Source organism: Camelus dromedarius, chromosome 29, assembly GCF_036321535.1.
Source record: "Camelus dromedarius isolate mCamDro1 chromosome 29, mCamDro1.pat, whole genome shotgun sequence".
In the NCBI taxonomy this organism is placed as follows: domain Eukaryota; kingdom Metazoa; phylum Chordata; class Mammalia; order Artiodactyla; family Camelidae; genus Camelus; species Camelus dromedarius.
The window spans coordinates 18,399,665-18,415,975 of NC_087464.1; the positions used below are offsets into that span (position 1 = coordinate 18,399,665).

General features: G+C 44.5%; 1 protein-coding gene across 2 annotated transcripts in view; it reads left to right on the top strand.

The window, feature by feature from the left end:
• Positions 1-16,311, top strand: part of ADAMTSL3 (ADAMTS like 3) — a 260,077-nt gene that overhangs the window by 20,553 nt on the left and 223,213 nt on the right. The window lies entirely within an intron of this gene.

Consider the following 16,311-nt stretch of genomic DNA (forward strand, 5'->3'; position numbering starts at 1 on the left):
GGGTTTTCCAACAGGCTCTGCCTCTCTCAAGCTGTGATACTAGACAGCTCTCTTCACCCCAAGAACTCATTTTTTTCCACCTTTTTTAAAAAGGGGGGATGATACTAACTGCCTTGCAGGGTTGATGTGAGATTAATTTAGATAAACGATGCCCAGCATCTGGTGCATGCCTGGCGCCTCACAGCCATTCACTATGTGGCTGTTTCTTCCTTCTCTTGTCTCTTCACTAAGGACAGCAAGGCTAGAGCAAGGCCCCAGGAATATGAAACCGTCTCTCCCTGCAGCAACTTCCCCGTGGATGTGGAGAAACCCATGATGGGCTCTTTCCAGCTTCTTTCTGGCAGCTCCCTCTTCCTCTTATCCCCCTCCTGCCTTCCTCCTGGTCTGGCCTCCTCCCCCCAGCCTGGGTTTCTGCCCTAAGCCAAGTAGCAGACGCCTCTTTTTTACAACCTGTCACAAACCCCTGAGTGGATACAGACAAGCCTTCGAGCCGCTGCACCATTTTTCCTTCTGAACACTTAAAGACACTTTTCATCAGAACGGACTTGCTTTGAAAGGAGGGTCTAGGCTGCTTTCCTTGCACGGAAGGTTTGTGATTCATTTGCATTTCAGTTACTCCTAAACACAACCAGCCAATGACATGGGTCAGTTCTCTGCTCTTGGCATCGACTTGCTGTGGGAGGGGACCGACAGATTTGCTGCGACAGCAGGCCATCCGCTACGTAGAAGACTTCGATGGAGTCACGCGGAATTATGTTTGAATTGCAGCTGTGAAAAACGGAAGCCCTTTCGTGCCTGAGGTGGCAGGCAGCATTGTGGTTAGAGCGTCTGTGCTGCTTCTTGGGTCCTTGTTCAGGCATCAAGCTGAGCTGAGTTGTTCAGCTTCATTTTGGGATTAGAACATTGGCTTTTTCAAGTGTGCTCTTGCAGTTAGGCCTTTCACGCCGTTCAAGGTGGGTGGCCCTTGTCATCAGAGCCAATAATTGATGTGGGGGTAGGACCCCCTTCTCAGGCATGGAGATTCTGCAGTGCCTCCAGGTCTTGATTATTCCTTTCTGAAGCCACTTTAGGGACCATCTGCTTAGTCCTGGTGAATAAGAAGCATTGGAAACATCCACCTGTCTTAGCTCAGTGGGATTTTTTCTCCTCAGAACTTTCAGGGAAGTAAGAACTACTCCAGAATCTTCTATAGTGCCATTGTTCAACAGAATGTAATGCAAGCTGTATGTGTAACTGTAAATTTTCTAGTAGCCACATTTAAAAAAATTAATTCCAGTGATATTTCATTTACCTGAAATACCCAAATATTATGAATATTTTAACATATAATCAATGTACAAATTAAAAAAAATTGTTTAGGGGGGAGGTAATTAGATTTATTTATTTATTTATTAACAGAGGTACTGGGGATTGAACCCAGGACCTCGTGCATGCTAAGCACGAGCTATACCCTGCCCCCTCAAAGTACAGATTCTGCATGAGATACTTTGCTTTGCCTTTTTACATACTCACTTTTTGAAATGAGGAGTGTATTTTACACTTACAGCCCACCTCAATTCGTTCAAATGCTCAATAGCCACGTTGCCTAGTGGCTAGCATACTGGGCAGTGCGGCCGTAAAGGGCTTCTTGGAAAGAGATGGATCAGCACAGCTTGCCCACCTTTGCTCCCTCACTTAGACCACAGCTAGCTAATTTCCTCTGTTCTCTTCTTTCAGGGAGATAACGAATGTGGAGTCGAATCCTTACATAGCCTGGAGCAGGTTGAAATCCATCTCTCTTGCCCTTACCAGACTGATAAGCTGCTTATGATTTAACTGTGCTTGACTACTGTTTCAAAGTATCCCTCATTGTTAGTTTTCAGATTGGGAGGTTAAATAACTGCATAATTTGCGTACTTTAAAATGAGCAAAATTTGTCTGAAACGCTCTCATGATAATTTCTTTAGGATATAAACCCCTTGAGGGCAGGATGGCAGCTGTCTCCTTTACCGCTGTGTCATTAGTGCCTCTCCTACGACCTGGCACAGAGCTGGTGCTCAAAAATCCTGGAAGAATGAATGGGTGAATGTGCTAAGCCTGAGTGCTTTCATCCCCAGTGTTCTGTTTGTATGGTCGTTTTAGCCATTTCAGCTTTTAGACGTGGATTTGTTCTGAGATTTTATTTGGGATGTAGTGATTTTTGAGTAAATTTTTAAGGTTAAGATTGCCATCTGTTCTTCATTTGAATTTAAATATTTGGAAGTCCAACTTGCTGAAATGTGTTTCAAACCTGACCCTTGCCAGCACTGGGTAGTATATTTTTTAAAAAAGTCTTTGCCAATCTGATAAGTGTTTTAAATCTCTTTCTTATTGCTGGTGCTGTCATAAGTTTATTGGCTGTTTTCATTTCTTTTTTATTGAGTTTCCTATTCATGTCTTTTGCCCATTTTTTAAAGTTAATCTGTTCCTCATCTTTTTATTGATCTTTAAGAGCTATTTTTATACATTAACGTTAATAATCTTTGGTTATGTATGTTTAAAGTATTTTCTTATTTGATTATTCCCTTTTCAATTTCAGTTTTAATATTAACTCTATAAATATTTATATGGTTTCTGCCTTTGATGTTATGCTTCTAAAAATTTTCCCTGCAACAAGATCTGATATGCATATAAATATATTTCATTCTGTGCAGTTGCTATGTCGGAATAATTCAGGGTCATGCAATCCAGCAGCCATCTAAGGCGCCTGCCCCTCTGGCAAAGGGTGGGCTCTGGGACTGGTAGACAGAGAGAGGATTCCGGCTCTCCCAGCTCCTAATGCAGGCTGTGAAAGGTGGCCCAGAGCTTTTCTCCCTCTGGGAAGAGAATAGGGCTGGGAGGCGGAGAGGCTTTCTCCTGGTGCCTTGATGGGCGACTGCAGCTAGCCAGCTGGTTCTCCGAGGCCCCTCGGGGACATTGATTGTGCATCCTCCCCTGCTGAGGGGGGTCAGCAGCCAGAAGGAGAAATAACAAACAGCCCCCTCAGATCAGGCATCTCTTACATGGAACTGCTGCACGGAGCTTTCCTCGTACATGGAAGGAGAACTGCTCTGGAGGAGACAGAAAGAAACCGGAAAACCACAAACCAAGAGTATGTAAGGAGATTCCACGACAGCCCCAAATAGCTCTCCTCAGCTAAAAACAAAGAGATTTTCAAAGTGAAAAATTCAGCAGATGAGTTGAAGGACATCCAAGTGGAGGAAATGCCATCTACACCAGTGGGAAACCACGAAGTGTAAATCATGAGGGAAAAGCTAAGGGACTTGGAGAACAGATTTAGGAGACGAGGTATTCAAACAATAGAAACAGCAGAAGGAGAAAAAGCAACGGATGGAGAAGAGGCAACGATGAGACAACCATTAGTAGAAAGTTTCCTCGAATGAGGAAAGACTTGAGTCCGAAAGGGCTCTCTGGGCTGCAGTCAGGACTGATGGAAAAAAGACACAAATGGAGACATACACATATTCTGGTAAAATTTCTGACTTCGAAGGGTGAAGATAAAAGATTTTTACAGTTGCCGCATTATATTATTTAAAATGTCCAGTTTTCAACAAAAATTTGAGACACACAAAGAAACAGGAAAGCGTGGCCCCCACACATGAAAAGAACACAATCATAGAAACTGTTTTAGGAAGCCGATGTTACACTTCTTAAACACTTTCTTTTTTCTTTTTGGATTATTAAATTTCCCTCATTTTCTTCCAGTTTTACTGAGATGTCATTGACATATAGCACTGTGTAAGTTTAAAGAGCACAGCGTAACAATTTGACTTACATACATCCTGAAATGATTATCACAAGAGGTTTAGTGAACATCCATCATCTCATACAGGCACAAAATTAAAGAAATGGAAAAAAAAATTTTTTTTCCTTGTGATGAGAACTCAGGATTTATTCTCTTAACTTTCATTTATAATGTTCAGCAGTGTAAACTGTATTTATCATGTTGTACATTACATCCCTAGTACTTATCTTACAGCTGGAAGTTTTGACTGCCTTCATCCAGTTCCCTCTCCTCTCCCCCCACCCTCCACCTCTGGTGACCACAAATCTTACCTTTTTTCCTTTGAGTTTGTTTGTGTCTTTCTTTCTCCCTTTCTCCCTTTCTTCCTTCCTTCCTTTCTTCCTTCCTTCCTTCCTTCCTTCCTTCCTTCCTTCCTTCCTTCCTTTCTTTCTTTCTTTCTTTCTTTCTTTCTTTCTTTCTTTCTTTCTTTCTTTCTTTCTTTCTTTCTTTCTTTCCTTCCTTCCTTCTTTCCTTCCTTCCTTCTTTCCTTCTTTCCTTCTTTCCTTCTTTCCTTTCTTCCTTTCTTTGTTATACATTTCAAAGTGATCACCTTGATTACGTCTAGTTGTTGTGTGTCACCACAGACATTGTAAATCAGCTGTTGTAAATATGTTCAAAAGTTTCAGATGAAAGATCAAGTAACTCACAGTAGGAAAGCAATCAGACTTTTCTTTCACAACTCTTGATTCTAGGAAATGGTGGAATATATACATACAATATACAAAAACATATACATACACACACAAAATTCCACTATTCTCTAGAATATGTATTTATACACACATAAGATCCACATACACATAAATATATATATACATATACATGTACATTTTAACATTTACATTTTTTATCCATATGGAATTGATTTTGATGCATTGATTGAGGAGGAAATCTGAGTTTGCCCTTTTTCCTCCTAATTTACCCATTGCCCCAAGAATGTATTGAATAATCCACCACTTTCCCGTTGATATAAAAGGCTGTGTTCATTTAGTGGTGAATATAAACATGCATATACTGGTCTGACTCAAAGCTTATTTTATTATTATAATTTATTTTATAATTATTTTGCATATATAGGTATTCTAATTTTTATACAAATTATTTTTACTTAATTGTTTGATTGTGATAATTATTTTGCATACACATAGAAAGTCATTTGTGTAACACATTGCTTAAAGGAAGATGGCCATATGCAGGGGTACAGTGGCCGCCTTGCACAACTGTACATGAAGTGACCCAGCAATGATGGTATAAAGAACACCTGTGAATCAACCATGGAGCTCATGAAATGGAATGGAATTATCAATACCCCTGCAGTCTCTTGTGTGTCCTTTCCTTATTGCACCCTCCTCTCTGCTCAGACGTCACCATGGCAAAAGGTGAAATTTGCATCTGTATGTCCTTTAGCCACTTGAGTATGCATCCCCAAATAATGTATTATGTGATGTGCGCCTTTTCTGAATTTTTTATATGAATGAAATCATACTGTGCCTATTCTGCTCAGTGTTATAGTTTAAAATTTCACTTCTGTTGATGTATGAAGCTGTGATCATTTTCACTGCTCTGTTGTGTTCCAGGGTATAAATATACCACAGTTTATCAATCCATTCTACTCTTGATGGTTTCTTTTCATACAGTGTTAGATTTATTTTGCTGATACCTTATTTAAGAATTTTGCATTCATTTCAAGAGTGAGATTGATACGAAATTTCTTTCATGTATTGTTCTTGTCTAGTTTTGTTATCAAGATTTTAATCTCATAAGATGAATTATTGGGTGTTCCTTTTTTCTATTCTCTGGAACAGGTTTTTTAAGATTGGAAGTATTCACACTTGGAATGTTTTGTAGAGCTCACCTCTAAAACCTTCTGGATCTATTTTCTTCATGGGAAGAATGTAAAATACTGATTCTATTTCTTTAACCGTTGAAGGCCCATTGAAAGTTTTCTTTTTTTAAGTCAATTTTTGATGATTTAGAATTTTTCTAAAACTTTTTTATTTCTCCTGGTATTTCAAATTTATTGGCCTACTTGTTTTCTTGAGTTCTGAAATATTTTGTTAAGTTTCATTTTCCTCTCTGTATCCTCTCTGCCACCATCATCTCTGTCCTGGACTTTCGTAAGGAGTCTCCCTGCCTTCTGTCTCACTCCCCCTCCAATTCATCTTCCATAATAATAATTTCACTCCTCTACTTAACGTCCCTCCGGTGCTCCCTAGGGACAAACACTGGCTTGAATCTGACTCAGCAGATCCCCTTCAAGACCCAGCCTGTCTGCCTCTCCAGCTCCTCTGCACTTCTCTCCGTTGCCATGCTTCAGCTGTGCGGAGCTACTCCCAGTTCATCCAGTTTGCCCTATTCTCTCCAGCCTTCTGGCCTTTGTGTTGCTCATTATACCGGTGTTGTTCTAGAAGACTCTGTTCCTCCATCCTTTTCTCCAGTTTTCTAACAAATTCCTTCTTGTTCTTTACATCTCAGCTTGGTGGCTGAGACTGTCTCTCTGATGCATTCTGTGACCCTTACTCCACTCCCCCTGCCTCGAGCATGTCACTCTCACACGCTCCCAGAGCATCCTGTCCTTCCCTCCCTTGGGTAGCTCTCATCACATGGCTTCGGATTTTCTATTTACTGATCTCTTTCTCAGTCCACGCCCAACCCTAGACAGTGAGCTCCCTGAGAGCACGGACTGTACCTGCGTGTAGGAGGCATTGTATTAATGCTTACATTAAAAACTTGTTTTTGGAACTTTGTGATAGTAACAATCATGGTACATACACTTGTACAGCTTCCTCCAATTTAAAGAACACTACCAGATGCGTTATTTTATTAAATAGTTGCAGCAATTTTGGGGGGGTATAAGGTTTTTGGCTCTACAATTGAGGAAACTGAGTCTTTGTGAGCACAAATATACCTTACCAAGACACACTGGCTCCCTCTCTCAGGAGCCTCCTTTTTTCCTCTCTGTGCTGGCGGTGGCAGGTGGGGGAGACAATGGGTAAAGTCTTCCATGTTGACGCTTTTATCCTAAAGTTATTGTGTGTTTTTCTTTTAACACTGGGCCTCGTGTGCAGCTGTATCTGAGGTCCCTTTGAGTCAGCGAGGGGGTCGCTATGCAGTTCTCTCCTGGGACTGCTTTTGGTTCAAGAAAATGCAATGACTCTCACTACAGAAGATACCAGAGTTTTACTTTTTGGCTGCTGGGTACTTTTCTGCTCAGGAGACTTTTTCTAAATTCACACCAACAGTATTAATCTGGTAACAAAAAAAAAAATATAGTAAAGAAACAAAATCACTGCCCCTTCACCTTCTTGCCTGGGTTTCCTGCCACCACGTGGGGTTTTGGAGCTCATCTGGCCTGGTCTCCCCTGTTTACTGGCGGGATGTGTAAGACCCGGAGACGTGAAAGCATGCTGGCAGCCACATGGTTTCTGGTGGAGGTGGCCTGGACCCCCGGGCTCCCAACTGCAAATCCGGGCCCCTTTCTAAACTTGAGCATCCATCACCAATGTAACAGGTGTCCAGTGTCTCCAAGTTTGTCTGGCTTATGAATGTGATTTCCCACGTATCCGGTACCATTAATAAATCCAATCCTATGTTTATTCAGGATTTAAAACTAAGTGACATTTTCACGTCAAACAAGTCTAGAAGGATGTGATTGTGTTTTAGCATGCAGAAGAAAACCAGTCTTCATTCCACGTATCATGAAGAAATTAAAATCGTACCTTAAAAATATACCTGCTTAAATCCACAAACCTGCGTCACACCCGACACCCTGGTTGGATTGAACACTGTAGTTTGCATTCCTCCTTTTTTTTTTTTTTAAAGTCAGAAGATAGTAACATTTATATTCTTCCTAAACTGATTTGCTTGTTAACAATTTCTTCTCCTGATTTATGCCTCCAGTGTGACTTTGTTACCACTGAATTGAAGAGGCTGATGTCAGTATATCAATTTTATAAAAGTATCATCTTTTGTTTTCAAGATGTCCTTAACATTTTATTCTGAACCCCCAGGATTTTTTTGTTTTTTGTAGTTTTTGAAAATCAGAGTGATGGCATTTTATGCATATGGAGCGAAGACATCCTGACTGTAAATCACTATCTTCCTATCATTTTGCTTGTTTAAGAATCCTGAAAGGCAGGAGCATCCAAACAGCAAATTTGGCAGCTCTGCTGACGTGTTTAGCACTGAAGACTTCCTGCCCAGCTAAGCTTAGAAAAACAAACCAGCTTAGGATGAATATAAATGTTTTTCAGGGTATGTGCAAACAGCACATTTCTGTCTTTCTCTTCTCTTGGAAGGCTGCGTTTTGAAAGCCTGTATGATTTCAGCCACACAGACGAGCTGTTTCCTGAAAGAAGGAAAGCTGTGAGGGTGAGAAAGACCTTGAATAAACATGACTATGTCCCCGATGTGTTTCTGGACTGTGTCAGGTTGGGTCGTGTCTCATTGCCAAATCAGGAAGGGCTGGTAACGCTTTTTTTCCATTTCTTTCTTCTTCCTTCCTTCCTCTTCCTTCCTTTCTCTCTCTTTCTTTTTCTTTTCTTCCTTCCTTCCTTCCTTCCTTTCTCTCTTTCTTTCTTTCTTTCTTTCTTTCTTTTCTTTCTTTCTTTCTTTCTTTCTTTCTTTCTTTCTTTCTTTCTTTCTTTCTTTCTTTCTTTCTTTCTTTCTTTCTTTCTTTCTTTCTTTCTTTCTTTCTTTCTTTCTTTCTTTCTTTCTTTTTTCTCTCTCTCTCCACCCCCCTCTTCTTTCTTCCTTCCCTCCATCCCTCCATTCTGCCTTCCCTCTCTCCTTTTCTCTCTCTCTTTTTTCTATGGAGTTAACATGAATTCACAGGTATAAGCAGAGTTGCTTGACATTTAGTAGTGGGCTCTGAGGTTGGCAACAAAGACACTGCCCCGCATAGCTAATCAGGTGTCCAGTAGCCGGGCTTTCTGCATCCTTTGCCTGCGCTTGTGTTGTTAGGGCCTGGGTGGGGCAGGCTGCGGCTCACTGGGAGCCGGAGACCTTGGGACAACTGGGGCGGAGCGCTCAGGCCCTGCTTGGCTGCAGCCGGCTTGCTGCGCAGGCAGACAGGCTCCGGGGAGCCAAGGAGCAAAGGGTCACCCCCCTGCTGTAGGTAGAAGCAGATGGCTTCAGAGCCCTGGCAGAGCCCAGCCAGGTTCCTAGAGAGAGTAGACATTTTGAAACCTCCAAGGAAAGGGGCAGGCTCCAACTTGTCAGTTTAGAAAACAAGAAGTGATTGCCTAAGGGACCCTGGCCTGCCTTGGCCGACCCTGCCACTCTGGTTAAAACTGCAGTTTACCATCCCCAGCACTTCCAACTGCTCTCCCCTCTGTGGCACAGTGTACAAGGTCTTTATAAATTATGTTTGCTTTCTGTTTCCCCTAATTAGAATATGAGCTCCTTGAGAAGAGTGATTCCTGTCTGTTTTGTTGACTGGGTGACCAAATAGATCCCATGAACCCCAGGAAGTACTCGGACATTTGGTGCTTCGGGGAGTCCTTCCCTCCTTATTTGTACTCTATATTTAAAAAGCAAAGATGCCTTTTCTCTGCCAGAGAGGTAATCCTGAGTGTCCGCGGTGAAGAGGCTGTGGGAAAATACATATTTCACTTTAGGATCAAAGTGCAGATTCCACAGCTGGGACGGGGCCCTGAGAGCGTTCTGTCCTAAACACCGAGTTCCTGTCGGGAGTGGAAGGGACGCCTGGGAGAGAATTGCAGAGACTCCCCCAGAAAACCCCTCGCTCCTCCAGGGCACCTTTCCCGGTAGTTCTCACCATCAACCGTTGCTCGCTTTCCCCCAGTACACAGCCCTTCCCTTCTCTGCTGACTGTTCCGGCAGGAGGAGTGCTGCCCCCGGCCAGTGTGACTGGACCCGGGGGCGGGGAGGGTGGGGTGCGGTAGGGGGTGCACAGCTGATTAAGGTTGGCCGCCACCGTCCATCCGTCTAGCTGTTTTCTTTACCAGTAGAGCCTTGTTCGTGGACTACAATTTTCAGTTTTCTGCCTGAGGTATTTTAGAGTTATTTCCACGTGACATTTTGCTCACTGAGGCTCTTTCCAATGGGTCAGCTTCCTTCAAGATCTTGAAAAATGGACTCGTAAGTAAAATTTTTTTGGTGGTGGGCGGTCTCCAGGGCAAGAGGATCTGTATTGTGTATATTGGCAGGGGAAGGCTTGCTTTCCTCTCCCCATTCAGAGCAATAGTCAAGTTTTTAAATAACCCCTTGTGAAATGCCAGCGTGTTGTTCCGCCAGAGCGTTTTGGTCTTTCTGCAGCAGACAGAATATTCGGACATCAGTCATGCAGGGCCCTGTCGGGGTGCTAGGCCTATATCAGTTTTTCTAGGAAAGAAAGTTAATTGTTGAATGTCTCCTATGCACAAAGCCCAGTGCTGAGGACTGAAGGAGGTTCAGAGATGTACAGAAGTATTGTGACTTCATTTTCAGGTTTGCTCCTTTCAGGGAACTGAAAGGTGAAATCTGTTCCAGCAAGATCATTTTACTGATTACTCTTGGCTCTGTTTGCCAGCACTGATTAAAGATGTGTGTGTGTGTGTGTGTGTGTGTTGGGGGGTGTGGTGCAGAAGGGAGTGAAGGAGAAAGAGAAAATTTGAGAGAAAATAAGTGTTTAGTGGCAAATGGAAGAACAGAGCTATGAATGACATTTACTAGATCCGTTTCCAGTTTGCTAAAGAGTCTTAATACGGTATATTTAAACTCAAGGAGAGACCTTCTCCCTGGGACAGCTCATTCTGAATATGCACACCCACAAGGCACAGCCCACCTCACAGCAGGGCTCCAGCAGCGTCTGCTGCTCAGATTTCTTTTAAAAACGTGACTCAGGGTGAAGTTAAAACGTTTTTTAAATGGTTTTTTGCGATGTACTCATACTCGGACGTTTATTCAAATGTCAGGTCGTTCAACCCAACAAGATCAAGGGAATGTATGAATGAGTTGATGGTAAATAGAGAAGATGAATCTTAAATCTGTAGCATTCCTTTTTTTTAAAATGACTCGGAAAAAATGTGAAAACTCATTGTCTTTCAGCCCACCCTTTCAACCTTTGCAAAGTTAATGTATCCTATATTTAATCAGGAAATTTGGGGGCACCCAAGACTTCGAAACGACTTGGCATGACGGCATCCTACTTGAAAAACCAAAAGGATCCAGAAGGTTTCTTTTTTTTTTAGTCTTCATTTCAGGTTCAGGACACCAAATCGGCATGACGCTTCTTGGAACAAAAATGTGCTTGGTAGGCTGAATTTAAATAGTATTAGTTAACTTGATTTTGCCCTCATGGGCCTTGGAAGGTACATACTGTAAAGTCCCATGGGCAATCAAGGTGGAAGGGAACAACTCCCAGAGATGTTCCTTGCAGACTGTCCCTAAAGCCTGGGGATTCTGCATGTTCCCTGGAACACACAGTTTAAGACTCACTAAAAAATTTCATTTAAAGGGACCTTCCACCCGTAGGAACGGTCTGAGCCTCCCACCCTGAGGCTGAATTCTCCCCTGCAGGTCTTGGTCATTAATTGACCTTGACTTCTTAGGCATTCATATTTCTGACAGTGACCTTAACTCTGCTAAGCGCTGGTGTCACGGGGGAGGAGATATGCAGCAGTGGCTCAGAGCTGTATCTTCTTAGCTTTCAGCTCTGTCCCCACCTGTAAGATCTGGTGAAATCTCAGTTCTTCTGTCTAGCATCCCACTTCCACGTGTGTCTGTGTCACTGCGGATCTGAAGTCTGGGGAAGTGTTTCTTGAATCCCCAGTGGCCAACTTGGGGATGTCTGAAATGAGGAGACTCTTAAGTGGGTTACGTCACTGTCAGCCTGGAGACAGGCTTTTCCTGGCCGGGTAAAGGGCCCAGTTCTCAGCCTTGTTTGTTCAGTGTTTGTGGCAGTGACAAGGAGGCAGATGGAGAGCACGCCGCTCAAATTTGGGCTAACACGAAGCAGGGAGAGAGTGATGCATACATTGGTAGATGGAGTCAGGATCCAAAAAGAGTCTGCATGGGCTGGAGTGATGGGCCAGATCTAAAGAAAGCATGAGTGACGGTAATGGTGCAGTCCAGCTCTTGTCCGTGCAGGAAAGACACGTAGTGGCCTTCATCGACTGCTGTTCCTTAGAAGTGGGTGGTGTGGTGTTTGGCTGTGTTTGCGCTCTGGAGAGAGGTGGATGTCCCATCTGCAGTGCTCAGACCAAGCTGGGACAGGGGTTTAACTTGGCCTGTTGAAAGTCGGTGGGAATCACACTGTGTTCTTTTTAACCGGTGACTGCTTGACTTGAGGCACGCTGGGTCCCGTCCTCCAGATTCTGAATTCCCACTTCTCCTTCACTTCTGTCTCCATCATTCATATCAGCCACACCTTTTGCTAAGTCTTGACAGGTGCTCTGTATCCTTTAGAGGGCACAGATGGAGGCTAGGACGCTGAAATCTCGTCCTCGAATCGCCATCCCATACTCACTTCCTCCTGCCAAAGTCAAAGCCTTCAGCCAGAGGGGGAGGTGGAGACAGCTGTGTCCTCAGGTCTCGGATTCCGAGTCCCTGGAGGGGCCGTCTGGATTCCTCCTGACCCCGTCCCTGGTGACTCGGCAGCTGTGGACAGTGGCTGGTGGGATGATGCGTTTTGGCCATTTCTCTCCTAGGCCCTGGATCTGTGCCCTGGGAAGACTGCACACTTCCTAATTCGGCCTCGCTCCCCCCGCCTTCCCTTCAAATCTTGCTCCTTAAGAGGCCTGACCTCTTCAGTCTCTCCGTCCTGGGAGGAGCTGCCTGCCACCGAGTCCTCTTGACATTTAGGAAGACAAACCCCTGTGGGTGAGAATGTCAGTGCGTGTTCTTTGCCGCCCACGTCTTGTGCGGCCCATGAGGCTTGCTTTTTGGAGCCGTGAGTGAGCTTAGCCATCTCTCCTAAAGGAAGGCCCAGTTCTAAGGCTGCTTTCCACTGAGGGACGTAGGGAAATGGAACGGAGGTGAATCTTCACTCAGCAGCTGGGAGGTCGTGTGCCCCTCATTCAATTATCTGACCTCCTGGGTCGTCGTGGCTTCTTCCTGTGTGAAATGAAGCTGATGGCCCCTGCCTCACAGTGTCGTGGTGATGACAGAAGGAGGCAGTGTTTGCGAATCCTAGCTCACAGTCGATGCTCAATAAACTCGAGTTTCCCTTCTGCCCAGATTTCTCTTCAAAGGGCCTCTATGAGTCTGTTGTGTATGACTGTGGGAGATGCTGCAGGAGAAGTTCCTGCTCCAAGGGAGGGGTCGAGGTGAGACTGTCTCTGAAGTTCCTTCCAATTCTCTAACTCTGCAACTCAGATGTGTGCCCCTGCCTAGATCCTGCTCTGTTCAGACTCTAGAATTCAACTTAGTATGTGTGTGTTTGTGGGGGGAAGGGAGAGGTGGAGGAAGGATGTGGGGGACGAGGACAGAGCAGAGGGGCTGTTGGCCAGGGCACCCCATAGCTCCCTTGGGGAGCACTTCAGACTAGTTTGGAATCTGTGAACTTGCTAGATTCTGATGGAGCCCTGTTGTCTTGTGAGAGAGTGAGTTCCCTGTCACTAAAGGTATTCAAGTAGAGGCTGCAGGGCAGTTGGCAGGGTTGCTGAGGTCGGCAGCCTGGATTAGATGACTGAGAAGGTCCCTTCCAGCCCTGGGCTTTCATTATCATGGGATGCCACGGTACAGACAACCTCAGACAACCATGGTGGTGCATGGTGACCTTGGTGCACCTTGCTACGACAGAGGGAAAGGACCTGCATTGCACCAGGCTGTAGCATTGGCTCCCAAATGATTGAAAATTTACCCAGGAGTATGGATTTTGATAAGAAGAGGTGAATGTAAAATCAGTTTTTCAGTAACACGGGGCGTGGTGTGGGCGTGGAGAGAATCTGGTCCAGCCAAGGGGCTGGTAGCCCTTATCCCTCAGGAGAGTCAGGGCTGCCGAGGAAGCAGGCCCTTTACCGCACGGCTCAGGTAGTGCAGGCCACCCGCCTTTCACTCTCACCGCCTCGCACCAGGTGTCTTCGGTGGGGAACAATGCAGGTACCATGTGGACACAGTCCTCTGCCTCGGGGAACTTCCTCCAAAATGCGGCGCTGAAATGGGCCTTGGGGGAGAGGCAGAAGCCTGGGACAGGAATACAGTGGATACGATAGAGAGCAAACATATATCATTTTGCCCAGTCTGAATTAGGCAGGGGGAAAATAGCTCATTGGAGCTTATGAAACGTTTGTAGTTGTTTTTAACAGCATAGAAGCAAAACAAGCAAATACTCTGATTACAGAGGCTTAGTACAGTCCTGCTTTCTGCAGGAGGCACCCTTTGGGAGGAGACGTGGCAGCACTTTTGTTCAGCAGCAGGGCAGCAGCAGAGGAGCCCAGGAAAGGCAGCCAGCTCAGAGATGAGAAAGCTGAATGGGGCAGAGAGGAGAGTGATAGGGAAAAATGGATGGTCAGACATCCCTAGGACCTAGTAGAAGGGTGTCCAAGGGGGTAAGGAAGGGAGCTGGAGCTCAAAGTCAGCTAGGGAGCATGGCCTGATGAAGGCTTATGTAGACCAAGGGCCCTCATCTTGACAAAAGTGCATCCAGTTTGGATCCCATTCCTCTTCCTTCTCCAGAGCTTTGCACCTGTCTTTCTCTTCTGTCTCCTCCATTCTCTCTCTTCCTACTGGATGACTCTCGTAACCAGACGAACATGCCCCAGTATCTCCTATCTCCTATCTTTTCCCTCGGGCTATTGCCCTGTTCTGAGCCTCTCATCATGGTCTCTACTTCCTCATCTTCCATTCACTCCTCAAACCCATGAGAGTTTTCTCTGCCACGTCACTGTAACTACTCTTGTCAAGGTCAGCCATGACCTCCTTGCTGCCAGACGCATTGGACGTGTCTCTGGCCTCATCTTAGTCTCTCAGCAGCATTCAAGACAGTTGACCAGTTGACCAGTTGACCACTCTGATGCCTAATCCTTCCATGACTCAGTATTTGTCTTTTCCCCCCTTAATTAGACTCTAATTGATTATCATTTTGAGTCTCTTTTGCTTACTCCTCCTCTTCTACTCACTTTCAGATATTAGAATTATCGAGGGCTCCAGACAAAGCCCTCTTGTCTGCCAAACGCTTTCTCTAGGGAGGGTCCTTTCCAGAATGATGCTGTAAATATATGTGTGTGTGAAATGAAAATGATGACTTCCAAATTTCTGTCCTCAGCCTTAGACTTCCCTTATGAGCTCCAGACTTGCATATTGAACAGCCAACTCAAGCTTTCCACATAGATGGATGTCTCATATCTCCCTGCGTATTTCCCTTATAGTGCTTAGAACTTAAATTTTCTTGTTTCTGAATCTATTTAATTTTAGTACATATCTCTTCCCACTCAAGTGTAACCTCCATGAAAATAGGGACCTTATCTTCCTTGTATGTCATTGTGTCTATAGGACTTGGAACAGTTCTAGGCATATAGTAGGTGCTCAATGAATCTGTGTTGAATGCGTGGTCAGTGAAAGGTTAGCATCCTACAGAGAGGCCTTGTGTATTCAGGGAGCTGGTTTAAGGTGCTCCAAGGCTGCTCTTGGCCCCTACTCTTTGGTAAATATATCTGCCCATGTCTTTGCATGTGGACACTTAACAGGTGCCAGCCCAGCTCCTGCTCTGTGGTGCTTGACAAGTCTCTTAACTCTCAGAGCCTTAGTTTACTCACTTCTAAAATAAGGAATTTGATTTAGATGACTCCTATGGTCGCTTCAGACTCTAAAAATTGTGATTCTATGAACTCTGAAGCCAGTACAGGCAAACAACAACAGTAATTCACCATGATTGATTATTTGTTAAGCATTTTGGTAATCAGCTTACATGAGTTATCTTAAGACAGAACCCATCATTTCCCAGCAGATAAGTAAGTTTTGGCCCTGAGGTTTAGGTGTGTTTTTATACTTGGTGAGATAAGGGTATTTTTATGCATGCTCTGACTTCTTAGGAAATGTACCCAGAAATAAATCTTATCATCAAATTCACCTCTGAGAAGTTTCTCACTCCTTCACCAAAAACCAAAATAGAAGGAAAAAGAAAGAGAAAGAAAGAAAATCCCAGAAATGATGGATTTGCAACAACAAAACTTAAGCAGATTAGCCACACCATGGCTGCATCGCTGGAAGGTTGTGGGAGGGAGGAGGGGGCAGGTGTCGGGAGAAAATACCGTGTGAGCCAGTTGGAGGTGGCCCAGTGTGGTAGCCGGGCCTAACAGCATCTTTTTTTTTTTTTTTTAACTGACTGAGATTAAATGGTTTATTCCTACAAATTTCACAAAAACTTTTGTCCATGTGAACACAGGGCCTCGGGAGGTTTGCTTGCAAGGGGAGGGCCTGCCAGGTAAGCTCCAGCATTTTCATGGTAAATCTGCTTGATTCAGAAGATGAAGATTAGAGTAGAAAGTCCAGGGCGGAGATGCATGAGTGCCTCAGAGTGGACATGGCAAAGTGGGTCAGGCCAGCAGCCCCTCCTCTGCCTCTTC